This window comes from Pinus tabuliformis, chromosome 2_2, assembly GCF_031772625.1.
Source record: "Pinus tabuliformis cultivar Carrire ecotype Pingquan chromosome 2_2, CPIR1, whole genome shotgun sequence".
Taxonomy (NCBI): Eukaryota; Viridiplantae; Streptophyta; class Pinopsida; order Pinales; family Pinaceae; genus Pinus; species Pinus tabuliformis.
The window spans coordinates 1,028,743,488-1,028,759,583 of NC_142300.1; positions in this window are offsets into that span (position 1 = coordinate 1,028,743,488).

Sequence of the window (16,096 nt, forward strand, 5' to 3'; positions counted from 1 at the left end):
TGGAAGAAAAAAGAGCAAAAGGGCTTTGTTACAGTTGTTATAGAAAATACACTAAAGGTCATAAGTGTGCTGAGAAGAAATTATTCTACATATATTGTGAAGAGGAAGAAGAAAAGGAGGAAGAAAGGTCAAAAGAAGAGGATATACTCCAGGAACAAAGTCTAGATAAAGAAGAAATGAATTCCACCATATCTTGTAATGCATTGGCTAGAATTACCACTCCTCAAACCATCAAGATAAAAGGACAAATCAAGAAGAAAAAGGTAATATTGTTGATTGATTCAGGAAGTATGCACAATTTTATTCATTGTAAGGTAGCAAAAGAATTGAATTGCTTCCTATATCCAACACTAGAGTGTCAAGTGATGGTTGCAAATGGAGGAATAATAAATTGCTCTAGAAAGTGCCATAATATCAAGCTATCTGTGGGAGAATATGTATTTACTAGCCCAATTCTTTCCATTCCAATGGGAGGTGTTGATGTTGTACTAGGAGTCGAATGGCTACAATCCTTAGGTACAATAGCTTTTAATTTTCAAGAACTTTTCATGAAATTTTATGTAGAAGGAAAGGAAGTTGAATTAAGGGGTATTGCAGGGAAATCGGGAAAGATATTCAGCTTTAATGGTATGACAAAGCTTCTAAAAAAAGAACAGAGAGGTGTAATTGCACAATTATGTTCGCTACATGTTTCCACATCGAAATCATCTATTTCTCCAGATCTCCAAAAGGTCTTGGATAATCATTCCAAGATATTTGAGACTCCCAAAGGTCTCCCACCTATTGGTGATCATGATCATGCTATTCATCTGATTCCAGGAAGTGTTCCTCCAAACATCAAGCTATACAAATATCCCTATGCCCAAAAGAGTGAAATTGAACGTATGGTTGCAGAAATGCTAGAGGTTGGTATAATTCAACCTAGTCAAAGTTCCTTCTCTTCTCCAGTAGTATTGGTGCACAAGAAGGATGTATCATGGTGCATGTGTCTAGATCATAGGGAGCTCAACAAGCCCACTATTAAAGATAAGTTTCCCATTCCTGTCATTGATGATTTACTGGATGAATTGAATGGATCAATTTACTTCACCAAGTTGGATCTTCGTTCAGGATATCACCAAATTAGAATGAAGACTGAAGACATTCTTAAAACAACTTTTAGAACTCATGAGGGTCATTATGAATTTTTGGTCACGCCTTTTGGCCTTACCAATGCACCTTCTACATTTCAAGGTTTGATGAATTCCATTTTCAAACCCACCGTTAGAAAGTTTGTGTTAGTATTTTTTGATGATATACTAATCTACAGCAAGTCGTGGAAGGATCATGTTGAACATGTTGATAGGGTACTACAACTATTGGAGGAGAAACAATTATATGCAAAAATATCCAAATGTTTCTTTGGAGTACAAGAGGTGGAATATATGGTTCATATTGTATCTCATGAAGGAGTTAAGGTAGACCCTAGCAAAATTAAAGCCATTAAGGAATGGAAAATCCCCACATCCATAAAGTATCTGCGAGGATTTCATGGGTTGACAAGGTATTATCACAAGTTTATTAAGAATTATGGGAGAATAGCGGCACCTCTAACAACATTATTGAATAAAGATGCATTTTCGTGGACTCCAGAAGAAACAAAGGCCTTCGAACATCATAAAGAGGCAATGTGCCAAGCACCAGTCTTAGCTACACCGGACTTCACAAAACCTTTATTGTGGAATGTGATGCTCCAAGAAATGGAATTGGTGTTGTTTTAATGCAAGATGAAAGACCCATTGCTTTTGAAAGTCATCCAATCAAGGGAAAGTTTTTACACAAAGCTATTTGTGACAAAGAAATGTTGGCAATACTACATGCACTCAATAAATGGCAACCCTACCTAATAGGAAGACACTTCAAGGTAAAAACGGATCATGATAGCCTTAAATACTTTTTAGAACAAATATTATCATCTGAAGAGCAACAAAAGTGGGTCACAAAGATGTTGGGTTATGACTTTGAAATCATTTAAAAAAAAGGGAAGCAAAATGTGGTGGCAGATGCACTCTCAAGAAAAGACAAGGATGTGGAAGCATTGTTGTGTGACATTTCTATTATCCAACCAGATTGGATAAATGAAGCAAGGGAGGAATGGAAGAATGATGAAGTGGTGTGGGCACTTATTCAAAAGTTACAACAAGATTCTAGTGCATCTGATACATTTAGCTGGCAAAATGATTCGTTATGGTACAAAGATCGTTTATACCTCTGTAAGAATTCCCAACTCAAACAAAAGATTCTTATGGAACTACACACTTCTCCCTTAGGAGGGCACACAGGATTTTTAAAAACTTACCACAGGGTTAAGAAGGATTTTTTTTGGGATGGCCTTAAGTTAGATATTCAAGAGTGTGCGGCAAATGTTTGGTTTTCCAAAAAAATAAGGTTGAAACAACTAAGACCTCGGGTCTATTACAACCTTTATCCATTCCAAGCAAACGTTGGGAGGAGGTTTTGATGGATTTGATCACAGGTTTACCCAAGTCTGAGGGAAAGAGTGTCATCATGCTGGTAGTTGACAGAGTTACCAATTATGCACACTTTTGTGCACTATCCCATCCATTTAAAGCCAGTACAGTTTCTACTGCATTTATGGAAACAATTCAAAAGCTACACAGAAACCCAAAGATTATTGTAAGTGACAGAGATCCCATTTTCACTGGAAATTTTTGGACAGAATTATTTTCTTGTCTCGGTACTGAGTTAGCTCATAGCTCATCTTATCATCCTCAATCTGATGGGCAAATTGAGATAGTAAACAAATGTTTGGAAGGATATCTTCGTTGCTTTGTATCTGATAAACACACATAATGGGTGAAATGGTTGCCTCTAGCTGAATGGTGGTATAACACTTCCTTCCATATAGCAACAAAAATGACCCCATTTATGGCACTTTATGGATATCAGCCACCATCGATCACATCATATTTAAGAGAAAAGTCTAAGGTTCAAGTAGTGGAAAATCACATCGATCATCAACAACAAGTCCTCCAACTCTTAAAGGATAACCTTGTGTTGGTGCAGAATAGAATGAAACAATAGGCAAATCAACATCGTAGTGAAAGAAGTTTTCATGTAGGTGATTGGGTATTCCTACAACTACAACCATATCAACAAATGTCCCTCAAGTAAGCTAAGAAGGATAATAAATTATCATGAAAGTATTATGGTCTGTACAAGGTGTTGCAAAAGATTGGTATGATGGCACACAAATTGGAGCTTCCTGCAGCTTCTCAAGTGCGCCAAGTTTTCCATGTTTCATGTATAAATAATGTTATAGGTGACAAGCTCCCAGTTCAAACAATATTTCCAGAACTTGACGAGGAAGGAAAAATTATATTGGAACCGGAAGCAATCACAGAAACAAGAATTCGACAGCTACACATTAGATCAATTTCGGAATATCTCATCAAGTGGAAGAACTTATCGGCTGAAGATTCCACATGGGAGGATGCGAATTTTATACAGAAGCATCCAGAACTACTCAAGCATTGATGACAACACCTTTTTGAAGGAGAGGGGCATGTTAGGTCCCTATAATACTAGTGATTACCCCATTACTATTGTAGTTGTATCCCTTATTAATATTGTTGTGCCCTTATTGCCCCCATATTGTTATTACTGCACCCCATAGAATCCCTCTATTATTATTTTTGTGGCTTTATATTATTATTGATAGGTCGGCTAGGTTATATTGTGACTCCTTAGACTCCTATATATAGAAAGGAGGTTTTGTCATTTGAATCATAAAGGAATCATTCATTTTTGTAATGTAAAGGAGGTTGCCCCCTCGAAGAGGTTGAATTCTAAGGCGTTGATCTATCTTTTCTATCTTTTTGTGAGCTGGTTTCATAACAGGCATCAGCTTTACCCTTGCCTTTGCCTTTCTTCTTACCTTTAGAGGATTTATCTATTGCGGTGGACTGAACAACGTGAACCTCCGAGGTTTTACCAGGGTTGAACGAATTGCGAGAGGAGTCATTGGGAGTAGTTTTGGAGACCGACCTCTGTTTCGAAGAAGATTGTGCAGGGGTATGAGTCACTGAACCGATTACTCCATCAACGAGAGGGGTATCCGGAGACTTAAATGTCATCAGATCAGATCATGGTCTATGTGCATCAGGTAACACATCATATAACGTGCTAGACTGTGAATAGACAAGGTCTAGATACTAGGCACACACGATGGCTTGTTCCTGAGTGATGCATCCACACATAGCAATGTCCTCATCAATATTATTGACAAATGATTTGGTGAACCCCTCGGTCAACAATTGATCAACAATTTCAAACTTAATTAGACGATGCCTACATCTCCATTCATGGATGTGATTGGAGATGTGAGTCGCAGTGTCTTGCTTGAGTGATGTTAATATATGGGTGCCAATTTCATAGGGAATCGGCAGCTGGAAATGTGTGAGAAAGGCCATAGAATGAGTGTTAAAGTCATGATAGGTATTTCGAGATAGCTCAATATACCATGTGGTTGTAACCCCTATAAGATTTTGTTGGAAAAGATGAAGATGAATGGAGTCATCGATGTAGGAGATCGAGGAGCACCAGAGGTGATATGTCATCATGTGGGCTTGAGGATCATCTTTCTCTCTTCTTTCAACCTTTGGAAAATCACTTGGAATATTGGATGGAAGTAAAGGCTAGTATGGTGAATGAAGGATCAGGTCATTCGTGAGTGTAGACACATTTGGCAATTCCAGTGTAGCCAAGAATGGAAATTGGGTATTGAAAGGAATTTGAGGTCGATAAGGGGGCCCAACTAGTGGGGACCATCTCTGCTAGTTAGGATTTTGTCCCCAAAGTGGAGGAATTTTTCCATAAGGCATTTGATTTTCCCCCATTCTAGGTTACCTTGCCCATAGGGAGGATTCTGACCTTGAAAACCTTCAAACTGTTTGACCAGAGGTTGTTGATAAGCAACATACTCATTAAAAGGTTGTTGAGCATGTTGACCTTGGACATATGGATTTTGTACCTTATGTCTCTGAGTATAAGGGTTTTTGACTTTCTGCTTGTGGATGAAAGGGTTTTGGACCTCCTGCCCTTGGATGTAAGGATTTTGAACTTATTACCCTTGCAAATAAGGATTTTGGACTTTCTATAATTAGACAAAAGGAAGTTGAACCTGTTGCCCTTGGACATAAGGATTCTGCACCTGCTACTGCAGGACTTTACCCTGGCCTTGCCCTTGCAAGTGTTTACCATGTTGATATGAGTATAAGGGTTTCTGCTGCCCGAGTTGACCTTGTTGCTGCAAGGGTTAAACTTGCAGTGATAAAGGTTGTCCCTATGGCTGTAGAGGTTGACCTTGCAAAGGAATAGGCTGGGAGGATTGCAGCACATACTGCATTTGCACCTACATGTTTTACTGCAAATGTTGCAAGGGTTTCCCCTGCAGTTATTATAGTTTTCCTTATTGCGGCGTCATTTGGCCTTGCCACAACATGGATGGCCTCTGCTATATTGAAGGCTGGCCTTGCTGCTGCATGGATGGCCTTGCTGTTGCAAGAGTTGTCCTTACTGCTACATAGGTACTTAAAAAGTTCCTAGAATCACAACTTGAAAGTTCCTGCACTGTATCTGGCCATACCCACTGGGTGCGGTGGACGAACCAGGATGGACATAAGGTCCAGGCTAAGGGATGTATAGCGGATTATCCATTGCTTGTGAACCATATGGAACATGAGTTTGGTACTGAACTTGAGCCATATTGGGCTGCTGGTACTGGACGTGACCTGACCCAGATAGATCAACATTGGGTTTTTGGTAGTAGACATGACTTGACCCAGACGGACCAATAGTGGGTTGTTGGTACTAGACATTACTTGATCCAGCAGGACTAGCAGGATTTGAAATGGCACCTGAACAGGGTTTGTTCATACCAACCATATGAGGTTGTGGGACACTCACATTGGTTTTGCCAAACATCATAGAAACATTCAGACTTTTCCCCCCAAGCAGTGGGATACCTTGCCCACTTACTCGAGGGATCAAAGAACTGACAGTGACATGACTGGAGATGGTCGGTTGAACCGGACAGGTTACTTGAACCAATGAAACAAGAGGATTTGGAATGGTGGGCTGCATCAGGACTGAAGTAACTTCATAAATCACCGTCTGATGGGAGATCGGGTGTGAATGAATGAACTTGTGGTAGGCATAGCGCCAGATTCCCAAATAGGGTTGTGATACAATGATGAGGCAGTAGGCATGCCTAAACCAACTAAGCTAAAGTCACGTAGTTATGCGGTAACTCAGGATGAACACTATTCAGAATGCTTCCCATGTAAGGGAAACCTTCAGGATGGAAAGGATATTCCTACTCCTCGACTGTGCATGGAGTGGAAACCTCCAAGTGACTCAGAGAGAGACTAGGATTTCACCTTTTGATTCCATGGGTGGAAATAGACAACGAAGGACTACCAAAGATGTTGGAGGGGATAATTCCAAAAGAATACCAAACTGGTCGTATGAAATTTATGGATGCTATGGTGATATCATAACAATATCGAACAAAGGGTTCAGAGGATAAACAACTACTCCAAATTGACCTTCAGAAGTCGGCGGACTCTCGGGAGTCTGGATAGGGTTACCGGGAGATTCCGGGCCAATGTCAAAAAGTGACCTAGTATCTGAAGGGGGAGGATGAGATGACAAAGGTTGAATACTCAAAACAATTCCAAGCTCAAAACCTTGGTCCTCAAGCGACTGTGGTAATTCAGGAAAAGGCTCCTTAGATAATCTTTCAGACGAAGGAGAGGAAGAGGAACTAGGTGAACTAGCTGGTTCAACCACGATCATTTTGTCTCAAATAACTGGAAAAAAGATTGATTTCAAGGGATTTAAAATGTATTGAAAGTTATACTCATGATGGGGTCTTAAAAGACTAACGGGGATATTATAAGATTGTGGGAAACAATTTTTTAGATGAAAAAACAAACTAGTGCTCTTTCATGTTTTAAGAGTCAAGAAAGAAGCAAATTTATCTCTATCACTTTCAGTTTGAAACGAGCTTGAAATGAAAAGAACTTAGGTGATGTTTTATATTTAGGGACTCAAAAATATCAAAATGAATACTCAAGATGATCAAGTAAAAAGGATTACCAGGTAACTGTGAACTGCAAAATACCTCCCAACAAACTGGGAAGTACGGGAAGGCAATCTCCTCGAATGTTTTGTTCAATGTATCACGTTTACAAGGTGGCAAAATCGGTCTCCCTTTATATACTCGATGGTACAGGGAGCACAAGTCCGTACTAGGACTGTGTAGTGCCAAAGTGAACTACAGCTACTAGGTTTTAAGATGCTGGAACACATCTCTAGCCTAGAGCTTCTAAGATGTGATTGTTAGATTTCAAATGCGCCTTAGTTTAATTTAGTTCATTTTAGAATTTATCATGAAGTTATGTCTCAGTTTTCAGGCCTTATTAATGCGACTTGAGAAACACCTATATGTAGCTAAATGAGACAATACCCTTTCAATTCGATGAATGTCTATACTAATGAGTGTATAAAACACACTCAAATGCAACAAAACAAGAAATTGAAAGGAAAATGACTTTCTCACTATTTCGATTTTGAAAACAAAATGATGAAAAAGCTCTTTCCAATTCATATCTTTCCTATCAAATGCACTTCAAGTATCCCTTTCACTAGTAAAGAGAATTCATTTCTTTTCCAATGCAAGTGATGATGCAGCTCTAGCCTTCAACGATGCTAACTAATGTAACATGTTGATTCAACAAACTAGAATTACCTATTTTTCAATGAAATGACGGAATGAATCTTTCACAAACACTTCAATGAAATATTTCCAATACAATCAATCAAAAGAAAACATAAAGCACAAAAGAGAATACCTTTCAAACTAATGAAGAAAATATTGAACCAAAAAGCAAGATTGGCAGTGTGATCTATTCCTGAAAAGAGACGCTCAAACACTAAATGAAACTTTTCAAACTTGTTAAATGGAAATCAAATCAACAAAAGGACTAATGAAATGAAATGCAAGGAGAAAATTTGACTATCAACTTGACTTTCTGAGCACGTAAAAAAGTGAATGGGTGACAACCTAGATGCCCTAGGGTTATACACCATCCAAGAACTCAAGAAACCAAGTGAATAAAATGTAAATCAACCAATCATACAAACCAAGCTAAAAGAGGTTTCTAGCGAGGGGGAACACAGTCAAAACAATCTGAGAGACAAAAATCAGAAGGGAAAGACGCATTGGCTATGATCTAGTGTAAACCCTGATCTTCACCTATAGAAATCGATGTGACCACCTAACGGACAACACATGCCAAAAATGTTGGACGTGGAGCCTAATTGTATTCTATATTCAAAGGTTTTAGCCGGATGTATACATCAAGAAGACTGTACACCCCTCCATGCGGGGGGATTTTTGCCACCTACAGGTGTCTAGGGAGACTAATCCCCCTTGACTGGGGGGTTCGGGGGCTAGCGGTCCCCTAGCAGGGGTTTGGGGGCAGCACCCACGAAGCTAAAAATATATTTAAAATTGCCTTGTAAAAGTCTAGTAATTTCTATTCAATCTGGGCTGTTCATTAGGCGGATGATCTGATGGTAGAAGTTATGTTTAATTTAGGGATTTTTTCCCTAGAAGGAAACCCCTAACTATATATGAGGGAATTGTATTGTGTCTATATATATCTGTATTCTGAGTGAGGAAGAGAGAGGAGATTGAGAGCGAAGACGATGTTACAACGGATCTGCTATAGGTTGTATGTCTTTAGATTGCTGGATAATGCAATAAAAGAAGGACGGGCTGTTTCTCCATGGACATAGCCTAAACTGGGTGAACCACATATATCTGTGTCTCTCTTGTTTTATGTGTTTTCTGTGTTTATATTTCTGCAATATTTTATGTGTTTCATTGCTCCATAATATATAATTTTCTAACAACTGGTATTAGAGCTGAAGGTCTATTTGGCTGGTAAACTCACAGGAGAGAAGGGTTCCTCGCTCGAGTGGGAGCAATGGCAGAAGATGGTAGGTTTAGGGTTGAAAAATTCAAGGGCCAAAACTACCAGCTATGGAAGATGCAGATGGAAAATTATCTATATCAGAGAGATCTATACCTACCATTGAGCGGAGAGACAAAGAAGCCGACGAGTATGACAGACACAGAATGGGATATTCTAGACAGAAAGGCACTTGGAACAATACCACTGTGCCTAGCAGCATCGATAGCATTTAATATTTCAAAGGAAACAACAACACAAGGTTTAATGTCGACATTGGCCAAACTATATGAAAAACCCTCGGCCTTAAATAAGGTATTTCTTATGAAGCATTTATTTAACATGAAGATGTCACAAGGTGGATCTGTTGTAGATCATTTAAATGATTTTAATACAGTTACAAGTCAGTTAAGTTTTGTAGGGGTAAATTTTGATGATGAAGTTAGGGCTCTGTTATTTCTGTGCTCATTGCCAGAAAGTTGGAATGGTTTAGTTATGGCCATTAGTAACTCTGTCTTTGGATCCAGTACTTTAAAGTTTGATGATGTTGTTGGTGCACTCCTTAGTGAAGAAATGCGACGGAAAAGCTCCAGTGAGACATCAGGTAATGCTTTGACTGTAGAGACTAGGGGAAGAAAAATGGAAAAAGGAAAGAGCCCACGATATTGCAGTAAGTCAAGAAAATGTAGATCCAAGTCTAGATCGGGGATAGTGTTCTGGAAATGTGGGAAGAAAAGACACCTGAAGAAATACTGCAAGTCTCGGAAGGGAAAAGAAGGAGATGCACAACAAGAAACTAATCATGAAGCAAATGTAATAGGTGATGTGTTGCAAGATGCTTTGATTCTTTCATTCGAAAATATTATTGATGCCTAGGTGGTAGATTTAGGGGCCTCATTCCATGCGACACTTGATAAGAAACATTTTCATGATTATGTTCAAGGAGATTTTGGACAAGTTCGATTGGGTGATGATAAACCTTGTACAATCGTTGGAATGGGTACAATTTTCATAAAACGGAAAAATGGAAATCAGTGGCTATTGAAGAAGGTAAGGAATGTTCCAGATTTTAAGAAAAATTTGATTTCAACAGGGCAATTGGGAGGTTAAGGTTGTGTAACTACCTTCACAAATAAAACCTGGAAGAGCACTAAAGGATCCCTGGTGATAGCAAAGGGAGAAAAGGTTGGTACATTGTATTTATGGAATGTTATTTCTAATTCTGTTAATTCTTTAACCTCTACAGGAGAAGATATGGCATTGTGGCATCATAGGCTCGAGCACATGAGTGAGAAGGGGATGCAAATTCTTCATTAAAGAAATTTGTTGCTAGGTTTGAAGCATGTTGATTTAAAATTCTGTGAGAATTGTGTTTATGGAAAACAGAAGAGAGTTAGATTCCTTAGTGTTGGGAAAGAAAAGAAGATCGAAATATTAGAGCTTGTGCATACAGATGTATGGGGACCTTCTCAGGTATCATCTCTCAGTGGCTCTCGTTATTATGTTACTTTTATTGATGATGCAACCAGAAAAACCTGGATTTATTGTATTCGAAATAAATATGATGTATTTGATACTTTCAAGAAATGGAAAGCTTTGGTTGAAAATGAGACAGGGAAAGGGTTGAAGTGTCTCAGATCAGATAATGGAGGTGAATACTGCAGCAAAGATTTTGGTAGGTACTGTTTAGAGAATGGAATTTTTAGAGAGAAGACAGTTCCAGGAACACCATAAGAAAATGGTGTGTTAGAAAGGATGAACAGGACAATCATGGAGCATGCAAGGTGCATGAGATTGCATGCAGGATTGCCTTTACAATTTTGGGCAGATGCTGTAAACACTGTTGTTTATCTAATAAACAGACGGCCTTCAAGTTCCTTGGATGGTGGTATTCTAGAGGAGGCATAGATAGGTAAAAAGGTAAATTACTCATTTTTAAAGACTTTGGGTTGTGAAGATTTTGTCCACATTAACAAAGAAAATAGAACAAAGCTTGAGGGAAAATCAAAGAAATGTACCTTTATTGGATATGGTGTTAATGATTTTGGTTATCGTTTATATGATTATGAAAATCACAAAATCATTAGGAGGAGAGATGTAATATTCAATGAAAAGGTCTTGTATAAGAATCAGTTGCAGGAAAAGAAACAAGAAAAAGAAAACAAAGAATACACAGTGCTTGACGATATCACAAGAAAAGTGATGGTGCCTGAAAATCATAGTGATCAACAGCCAGAACAACAACCACAACAGCAACAAGCACTTCAAACACTTGAAAGTGGTGTTAGAAGATCTACCAGGATAAGTAGACCCCCTAAACGATACTCTCCTTCATTATGTTATGTATTATTGATTGATTCTGGTGAACTAGAATGTTATGAAGAAGCAGTGCAGGTAGAAACCAAGGTTGAAGGAAGAAGATGGAGGAAAACAGAGGTACAAAGCTAGACTTGTGGTGAAGGGGTTTGCATAGAAGAAAGGTATTGATTTTGATGAAATATTTTCTCCTATTGTTAAAATGACTTCAATCAAGATTATTTTAAGTCTAGTAGCACCTGAAGATTTGCATCTTGAGCAGTTAGATGTAAAGACAACCTTTCTCCAAGGGGATTTGGAGGAAGAGATATATATGCAGCAGCCACAAGGATATGAGGTAAAAGGGAAGGAGAAACTAGTGTTCACATTGAAGAAGAGCTTGTATGGCATAAAACAGGCTCCAAGGTAGTGGTATATAAAATTTGACAGGTTTATGTCTGAACAAGGTTATACTAGCTGTCACTCTGATCATTGTGTTCATCTCAGAAGGCAAAATGATGGAAGTTATATTATATTGTTATTGTATGTAGATGACATGCTTGTTGCAGGTTCTAACATGCAGAAGATAAATGTGCTCAAAATAAAATTGGCAAACTCATTTGCAATGAAGGATTTGGGTGCTGCAAAACAAATCCTTGGTATGAGAATAACTAGAGACATGAGGAATCACAAACTAACATTGTCTCAAAGTGAGTACATAGAAAGGGTGTTGAAAAGGTTTAATATGCAGAATGCAAAACTAGTTGGTATACCTTTGCCTAGCCATTTCAAATTAAGTAAGGAGGCATGTCCCAAGACTCAAGAAGAAATGGCTCATATGTCTAAAGTTCCATATACATCAATAATTGGAAGCTTAACGTATGCAATGGTCTGCACAAGGCTTGATATTGCACATGCAGTGGGAGTTGTAAGCAGGTACATGAACAATCTAGGAAAATAACATTGGATGGCAGTGAATTGGATTCTTAGGTATTTGAGAGGCACCAAAAATCAATAATTATGCTTTGGTGGTTGAAACATTTCTCTACAGGGATATGTTGATGTAGATATGGCAGGTGACAGATATAACAGGAGGAGCACTACAAGATATGTATTTACTGTAGGTGGGACAGTTGTCAGCTGGGTTTCAAAAATCCAAAGTGTTGTTGCACTTTCAACAACAAAAGCAGAGTATGTTGCTGCTATAGAGGCTAGTAAAAAAATGATTTGGTTACAAAGGTTTCTGGATGAATTGGGTAAGAAGCAGGAGTTGGGCAGGTTATACAATGAAAACTAGAGAGCCATACATCTTGCAAAGAACTCTGCATTCCATTCCAAGACTAAACATATACAACTCAAGAACCATTTCATACGGTCAACATTGGAAGATGGACAATTGAAGCTGGAAAGGATACACACTAGCCAGAATCCTGTAGCTATGTTAACAAAAGTTGTAACGAGGGAGAAACTGAGAATATTCTTAGTTTCAATTGGTCTTCAAGTATGGTGAAGAAGATGAGAAACAACTAGGTCCAAAGTCGAGTCATTGTTTAGCAAATGAAGTAGCGATGGAGTTGCTATAATCAATCTCCAAGTGGGAGATTGTTGGGTGTGGAGCTTGATTATCTTCTGTATTCAAAGGTTTCAACGAGATGTATACCTTAGGAAGACTGTACACCCCTCCACGCGAGGGGGTGTGGGGGGGACTTGTCCCCCTCGTGGGGGTCTGGGGGGGCTAATCCCCCTCAACTGGGGGTTCTGGGGGCTAGCGGTCCCTCGGCAGGGGTTCGGGGGTAGCACCCCTGAAGCTAAAAATAGATGTAAAATTTCCTTGTAAAAGTCTAGTAATTTCTACTCAATCTAGGCCATTCATTAGGTGGATGATATGATGGTAGAAGTTATGTTTAATTTAGGGTTTTTTTGCCCCAGAAGGAAACCCCTCACTATATATGAGGGAATTGTATTGTGTCTATATATATCTGTATTCTAAGTGAGGAAGAGAGAGGAGATTGAGAGTGAAGAGGGTGTTACAGTGGATCTGATGTAGGTTGTATCTCTTCAATTTGCTAGATAATACAATAAAATAAGGACTAGATGTTTCTCCGTGGATGTAGCCCAAACTGGGAGAACCACGTGTATCCGTGTCTCTCTTCTTTCATGCGTTTTCTATGTTTATATTTTTGCAATATTTTATGTGTTCCATTGCTCCGTAATATATAATTTTCTAACAAAAAATGGGTCGACGCGACCGTTTTTGAGAAACGCGCACTGATTGGTGTGACTGTCAACAAAATAAATGCATGGAACAAGGATTCAAGGAAAAAAATAAAAAATTTCAAAGGCTAAGATCAAACATTCCACTGTAAATTTCAGGCTCAGAGCAGTAAACCAGCCAAATTAGAGAACACTAAAGGGAAATGGTGATACTAGAAAAATTCGCACAAAACAATAAAATGACAGTCAATCAAACAAAAGCATTAGCTTCCCAATGGAGTCACCAATTTGTGGTGTAGGTAAATTCTCAGTGCGGACATAAACAATTCCTCTAGTCTAAGAGAGCAGGTCTAGCCACAAACAAACAATCTATGGAAAATCTCCTTAAGCATATAATATTGTATTCAACCTACTTAATAGGTCAAGGAACATTAATCCATAAAGATGTAAAATGATACTTCATGTAGGACATCAATCAATAGTTGCATTTATATAAATTAGAAAGAGATTACAACAGGTGCCTTAGCGTTGCTTGTCTCCCTTGATGTATTCGGGTTCCCACACTTCTACTAGCACTTCATGGATAACCTCAACAATGAAATTTGGAAGGTCCCTTTTCCCTCTAGTCCCAAACCAAACCAAAATCACACTATTCTCCCTCAAACATACACTATGATCTATAAGCTATATATGACTTGTTGATTATTCAAACTTGCTCCAAAACTCCAACTAGATTTTACTTGGGAAAAAGAGAGGTTTTAATAGCTTGGATGGATGGGATATTGTTCCTCTCATCATGGGAGAATGTATTATCTCTTGAGGTTGTTCCTTTCCTAATAGGGGAAAGGAGCCCAAACTGAGTTCCTTGGTTCTATCTGGCCTAACCATCTACTAGACTTCTGTTATGAAGCTTATAGACATGGAAGCTTTAGCTCCTTATTTAAAAAACCTTCCAAAAGAGGATCGATGTGACTGAAAAGGGCTGAGTCACTCTGAATAATGTGAGGGTTAGTTTCAATCTCTACAAATCAGCGCGAGGAGAAAACTGTTCAATAACATCAATCTTGTAAACTGGGATAGAAGGAATATTCTTGGGAAATGATGTGAAGGGGAATTATTTTGCTCATGAAGATGGACATAATGGTAGTTTCTTCATGATGGGAAATCATGTCGGGTACACTGTAGAGGTCGTCAAAGATCGTATATGGGGAGTAAAGGGGCAATGATAAAATGTTGTGTAACATGATTTCAATGACTTGATGAAGTGTTAGACTCATTTAGTTACGTAGAAACCTCTTATATTTATTTCACAGATAGTTCTGACATCCTTGAAATAAACAAATGAATCCCAAGTTGATAATGTAATGTAAGAACTAAGATTGATTTAAATATCCATCTTAGTGCACCAACATTTTGGTGCCGTTGTTAGGAGGTTGTCAAAGATAATAGTTAATTTGTGTCTCTTAAGGGAATTGCTTATTGAAAAGGAGAGGTAAGAACCTACGTACACAACAAGCAAGAAGCTCGTTGCTAGTGCCCACTCTCAGAAGATGTGTAAAGGTTGTTTAGGAATGAATGACTAGGGGAAAAAGGATACCAATAGATAAGTAAACACTACCAAAAACTGCCAAAACCTAGGGATCAACGACCCTTGGGAGACCAACCTTCATATAAATAATAATTTGGAAAGATTAATCTCAAGCATCAGTAGGACCCTAGACAGTATCTGGAAAGGGATCTACTTCGATCCCTCAAGCAGCAAAATCACAAAGTTCGACTTACGTTGAGATCCATAGAAAGACTGAAGGGTTTGAGCAAAGTTTCCAAAGTCCAAATCACCAATTCTTGGTCCTTCAAAATAGGGAAAATTGTGTAATTTGATAGAAGGAGATGGATAAACCAATGGAGCTGCTAAGGTAGAGCCACAGTCATCTGAATTAGGATCTCCTGTGATCCCAGATCTGAGGAGTGCAGCAAAGCCCCTTCGGATTCTGAGTGCTCCACTGGCTCAAATAACACCTCATGACCAGGAATTCCCTAAAGACTATTAGCACATCTTTGACCAAATGGTGAATCAACCACGTCAAGGTCAGACCTTGACGTTGAAATATCCCATCGTTGACCCAATAACCAATGCCCCAATGAAAGCTATTCCTTTGCAAAATATCCAAACCTTTCATGGGATGACCTCAAAGGATCCAGATGGTTTCTTATTTGATCTTGACATCGTGTGTAGAGGTTATGATTACACCACTCACATTGAAAAATTGAAGTTGTTCCCCTCCAACTTAAAAGGAGAAGCTTTGCAATGGTTTATGACTTTAGGTGGAAGCACCATTAACTTCTGGGATGACATGAAAACTTATTTTCTCACTAAATATCATGACTACTGTAAGACTAAGGAATTAAAAGATGAAATATTTAAAATTATTACGAAGGATAATGAAAATCTAGAGGAATGTGTCAAACAATTTGAGTACAATTTGCAGAGATCCCCTCACTCCACATTACCAAAAGTAGTCCTGAAAGCCATTTTAATGAAAGGG